This window comes from Theropithecus gelada, chromosome 4, assembly GCF_003255815.1.
Source record: "Theropithecus gelada isolate Dixy chromosome 4, Tgel_1.0, whole genome shotgun sequence".
Taxonomy (NCBI): Eukaryota; Metazoa; Chordata; class Mammalia; order Primates; family Cercopithecidae; genus Theropithecus; species Theropithecus gelada.
The window spans coordinates 53664509-53670149 of NC_037671.1; the positions used below are offsets into that span (position 1 = coordinate 53664509).

General features: G+C 35.8%; 1 non-coding gene across 1 annotated transcript; it reads left to right on the top strand.

The window, feature by feature from the left end:
• The first annotated feature begins 3877 nt into the window (after window positions 1-3877).
• On the top strand, window positions 3878-3953 carry LOC112623991. Its single transcript, XR_003119322.1, has one exon. It is a non-coding gene; the product is annotated as a small nucleolar RNA SNORD66 (small nucleolar RNA).
• The last annotated feature ends 1688 nt before the right edge of the window (window positions 3954-5641 follow it).

Consider the following 5641-nt stretch of genomic DNA (forward strand, 5'->3'; position numbering starts at 1 on the left):
ATATGAATTTTGGGAACAGTGCCCTGCTACCATGTACATTTTCTTTGAAGAATAAGAGAGAGAGAGAAAAGAGAGAAACAAAGAAAGAGAGAGAGTGAGAGAGAGAGAGACCTTATTGACCAATGTACAAAGACTTTGGCAACATAATACTTTGCCCTGCCAACAAATTAATTGAAAGATAGAAGGACGAGACTCCAGAAAGTCTAATTTTCTTTTTGCGATTATGTTTTATCAAGTCATTTGCTTACACCCAGAACTGGAGACTGAGACAGCTTGCATCTTCCTCTATCCCTCTCCATTCCTTCACCACCCATCACTAGTTGGGTGAGGAATTAAGTTGAATAAGATTGAATTCAAGGATTTAGAGAATGCAACAATCCTAGAGCTATATTAAGAACTTATTTTATTTGGTTCATCAATTTTCTTTCAAAATTCTTAGGTAGATATTAGATTTTCTAAGACATCTTGGGGAAATTTCCCATCCTTCCTTAATTGACTAATTTATAATGCTAATGAGCTATATGGGTTCACAAATTTAGTTTTCATCTTTACATTCTTCCACAGCATATGTATATGTCTCCTTCTTCTCCTAGCTGCTTGGGAACCAGAGCCCCTGTGAAAAATACCTCTAGTATTTGTAAGGGAGAAGAAAGATGGATTTTGCTGAGATCTTTGTATTCCTCACAGCACAGACTAAACATTCCAAAGTGCTCCAGAAACACAGCATGCTGTAGGTTGAAAGAAAACTTTGACACCACATAATTCAACTTATTAACTCAGGTTTCTGTCATAGCTTTGTTCACACACTGTAGGAAGTAAGTTAACTTCCACCAACATCAGGTACCTTGGCATGGCTTAGCATGATAGAAAGTGGAACCAGTTACAGACTCAGATGATCTGAGAACAAACCCTAACTCTGCCACCTGCAGAGTTCTAGGATGGTGGGTATCATTTTGAATTTCCAAAACCTTAATTTCCTGATCTAACAAAGGTGATAACAATCCCTTTTGTCTCCACCGCATAAGGTTATCATGTGAATAATATGAAGAAATGAATGTAAAGACACTTTGTAAACTGTAGGTGAGGTACCATATGAAATCAAGGGATTATTCCATTCCATCTTATAAAGTAGCACGACATATTAAACAAGGAAGTGGGGACAATGAGTCATGACTACAAGTAATGTTATGACTTTCATATGGGATACCATCTCTACATGTAGGCAACTTTCTTCTTTAGACAGAAAATACAATTTTTGTGCTATTTACTTGGAGATAGGTATGTGTGTGGGGGGTGGGGGGAGGATCAGAAGTGTTATAAAATTAAGCTCCTTAAAGCCTTTTCTGATAATTCCAAACTTAATGTACCAAAAAATGTTGTGTTTTATTTTGTACCTATAAGTGAAATTATTAGATGCTTATCAATCTTACCTTAGAAGAATGTATCTCATGCCTGACTTATTTGAAATAAGTGTAGAATGTGTATTCTGCAATAGCCCTACAGTGTATAAAATTACAATATCTCCCACACAGAAGAAGGATTATGAATATAGTCAGTGATGCAGTCACATAAAACTAAGCTGAATTGGGGGTTATGCCACTCTTTCTCACAAAACTTTTCTTTAGAAAAAAATTCTGGAAATTGCAATTGACTTTATATGTAACCCATAAAAACATAAAAATTAGGAAGGCTGGAGATAAAATTAAAAGAAGAACATTGAAGAGCTAGGAGGAATGCAGACATAAAATATAGAGTAATCCTTTGGTATCTGTGAGGAATTCGTTCCACAACATCCACAGATACCAAAATTAGCAGATGCTCAATTCTGATAGTATTTGCATATAACCTCTGCACATCTCCCCATGTATATTAAATCATCTCTAAATTACTTATAATACCTAATACAATGTATGTAATGTATCGCTATGTAAATTGTTGTTATACTGATTTTTATTTGAGTATTTTTATTGTATTTTTTTATCCTTCTTTTTTTCAACTTTTTTGAATCTACAGTTGGTTGAATTTATGGATAGAAACCCCATGGATAGGTAGAGCTGACTGTATATTCCTTGAGATACATTGCTCAAATATGTGAGAAACATAGCTTTTGTGATAAAAAAATAATAGTGCTTCTAAGTCCCCTATTTATCCCCAAAGGGATGCTAGATAAGAGACCTACCTACTTTCTTTGTTTCACAGCCCTGATCTGGGCTATGACCATTTAAAAGAAATAATAACCTTCCAGGGCTCTAAATAGGTCTGGCTTGATAATAAAGCTACGTCAAATTTTGAATTTTGAGGCAATTATGAAATTGCTCCCCTAATTGCAACAGGAAGCTCAGCTTCCCAGGGCAAATCTGGGAAAAATGGGTAGAATTTTTGGTGATATGATAAAACTACCAAAAAACTCCAAACCGGCTAGAAAATGGTGCAACGTAATTTGTGGTTTTACTTGTTCTGGAAATTTTATAAATTTTTAGTTAATACAGATCACAAGAACAAAGAAAACAAACACCTCAGGACACCTAAACTAACAGATACTTCAACTGTAACATATTCTGAAGACAGAACCATTGCCACAGCCAGATAATCTGGGTCCCTATATTATCTTGAGCCTGAGACCGCCTATCTAATTACACTCCACTCTCCCACTCTTCCACTTGTTTTATGACACAATTTACAAGTCCATAAATTTAGTGGAAAGAATGCCTATCTATAGTGAATGTGAGTACAGAGTATTCCTTTAGTGAGTTTCAGGTCAGGTGCTCACAAAATTAAAATTACATGGATTCTCTGTGTAATCTCCAGTCAAGTAGCAGAATGACAGTAACCTGATTAGAATGTTCAGGTTTGTCCCAGCTGAGGCTGATTTTGAATCTGAACGCTGATACTCTATAAGTAACATTAAGTCCCTGAAATTAAAAAATGAGTTCAAATAGTTTTAAGCATGTGGAAATTTACAAAGGAACTCAGAAACCTTCAAGTAATGTTTAGGTAAGAACCCTGCTTGCCCTTGCATTTCGTCACTGTATAACACTGGCTTTAAGACCTATAATCTATTACAATAACATAATGTATAATGAGATCTGATCTCCAGCAAAATCAAGCATACACAATAATAAGCATAGGAGCTAAATCAATGAATGGTCACAGCTATTTTTCTGGAAAGCACACCTTTAAACAAAAGAATGTCATTGTGATGTAGTTTCAATCATGCAGTGTCAGGAAGCAACAAGTACAATAATAAGCTTATTGACATATACTGAGCTCCCATGCATGCTTTTTTATGAGGACTTCTCATTCATTGAGTTGCATTACCCTGAGAAGTAAGGATTTTTATTCCCATTTTAAGGATGAGGAAACAAAAAAAATTAGTGAAGTTAAATAACATGCTCAAGTTTATCCAGCTTGTAGATTGCTAAATTGGGGTCAAAATAAAGAATAAAGGGATCAAATGTACAGTGATACTTCAATGAGAATCAGCTTTCTTGAGAATAAAATTAAAATTATTTCACATCTTACTTTACATTCATTTATTTATTTATTTTTACCATTCATTCTCTTATTCACTCAACAGATGCCCTGAGTGCCAACTGTGCCTTTCACTTGCACTTGACTGAAAACACCCAGAAGACTGAAAGCCACAGTTTTTGCCCCAAGAACTTAGAGTTTGGTGGGGAATCAAGCATACGAACTACTGGTAACAAACAGAGGAACACTGCTTATCAGAGGAACACTGCTTATCCTCTGAAATCGTAAGTCAAATTCTTCCATATACTAAGAAAATAAGAAAAATGGGGATACAATTAGGGCATATAAAGAATATTTCTCCTTTGTTCAGGCTGTGGCTTGATCATTAAGAGCTTAAAGGATCATGGTCCTCTGATGACTTCATGTTAGTGCCACCTGTCTGGGCCACTGAGAATCCATGATGGAACCGAGGATCTGAGGAAGGGAGAAAAAAAGATTTAAAAAAAAAAAAAAAGGATCATGGACAGGGGCAAACTAATGATGAACTGGAGAGGGAATTTTTTTTTTTTTTTTTTTTTTTTTTTTGAGACGGAGTCTTGCTCTGTCGCCCAGGCTGGAGTGCAGTGGCCAGATCTCAGCTCACTGCGAGCTCTGCCTCACGGGTTCACGCCATTCTCCTGCCTCAGCCTCCCAAGTAGCTGGGACTACAGGCGCCCACCACCTCACCCGGCTAGTTTGGGTGAGCTCTGAAACAGATGTCATAGACAGATCTTAGAGCCCAGTTCCCAGTAGGAGTAAACTGCCTTCCCATAAAACTCATCCATATGGTAACTCTCTATTGATATTATCAGAGAGGAATGTCTTCGATTGACAAAGATGCATACTCTTAACCATACCAAAAATGTTTTAGGCTAATCAAAGGTAGACATTATGGAGGAAACAAGTCATTTTTCATGTCGTTAATATAGAACTCTCGAGTATTCCTTTTTAAGAACACCTTGATAGTTGCCTTGGTGGTGGACTTGGATCTGCATAGCATCAAGCCCTTCATTCACTGTCATTTCCTATATGAATGAGGGGGACTATTTTGGAAAGGCTGGCATTTCCAAGGGTACCTCGTTACCTTTAAGGTCTGTAAGAGTAGGACCATGCTGTTTTTTGTTATCACTCTATTATCAAAATTTGTCACAGTCCCAGACCCCTGACAGAAATAACATGTACATTGGTTAATGAAGAAGTAATTTAATCAAATGCAATGATTATTTCCCAATTTGTGCTATTAAAAACAACAAATTAATATTCTGTTCTATTTTTAACGATAGAAATCTTTTTAGGCAGATGAGAATCTGATAATGTTTATAGTTGAAAAAAGTCATTAATAAATAAATTGGTTCTGAAATCAATTCCCCCGAAATACTTCTATTGCTATACATAATGTAAATATTCATTATAATCCAATATGAAATAATCTCCTTAAAATTTCCCCATTTCTTTGGAGAATGGTACCTAGACTTATTTTGAGAATAACTAAAAGTGAGGCTTCACCTTAGTTTATGTCAAAATCATTATACCAGAAAATAGCTAAGAACATTGTCCTTTATAGAATCACGCTACTAGTATTGTTATTTATTTCGATTTGAAAGGATTTGTTATTAGAAGCAATATTTTCTCTCATACCAATTACATGCAACCACTCGCTTTTGAAAGACAAAGTAAGTTGCTGCCAGAATGACCCAGAAGTTCCTATTTTCCTTTCTGTCTCAAGGTCATGTTGAAAAATGTATTCAGCCTTGTATGTCTACTTTTGCTATTTTCTAGTGTTACTGTTCATATGTCCTTTCTCCAGTTTGGGCTGCTATAGTCCTTTGAAGCCTTGTTTTTGTTTTTGTTTTTGTTTTTCTATCAACTTGAGATTGAACCGGCTTCCTTCTTTCAGATGGCACTTACCATGTCAACGATAACAATCAACAAAAGACACCCATACACCCAAAGCTTGCGCCTTACTCACCAAAACCTAATAGTTTGCTTGTACTACCTGCCAACATTCTTAAAAATACACAACATACTCATCCCTATAAGCTCACAGCAGCATTTTCACTAAAGGATGAAATCCTGGAACATTTAATTATCTTGAAAGCAAATGGTAATTAAACACTTTTCCTAACACTGG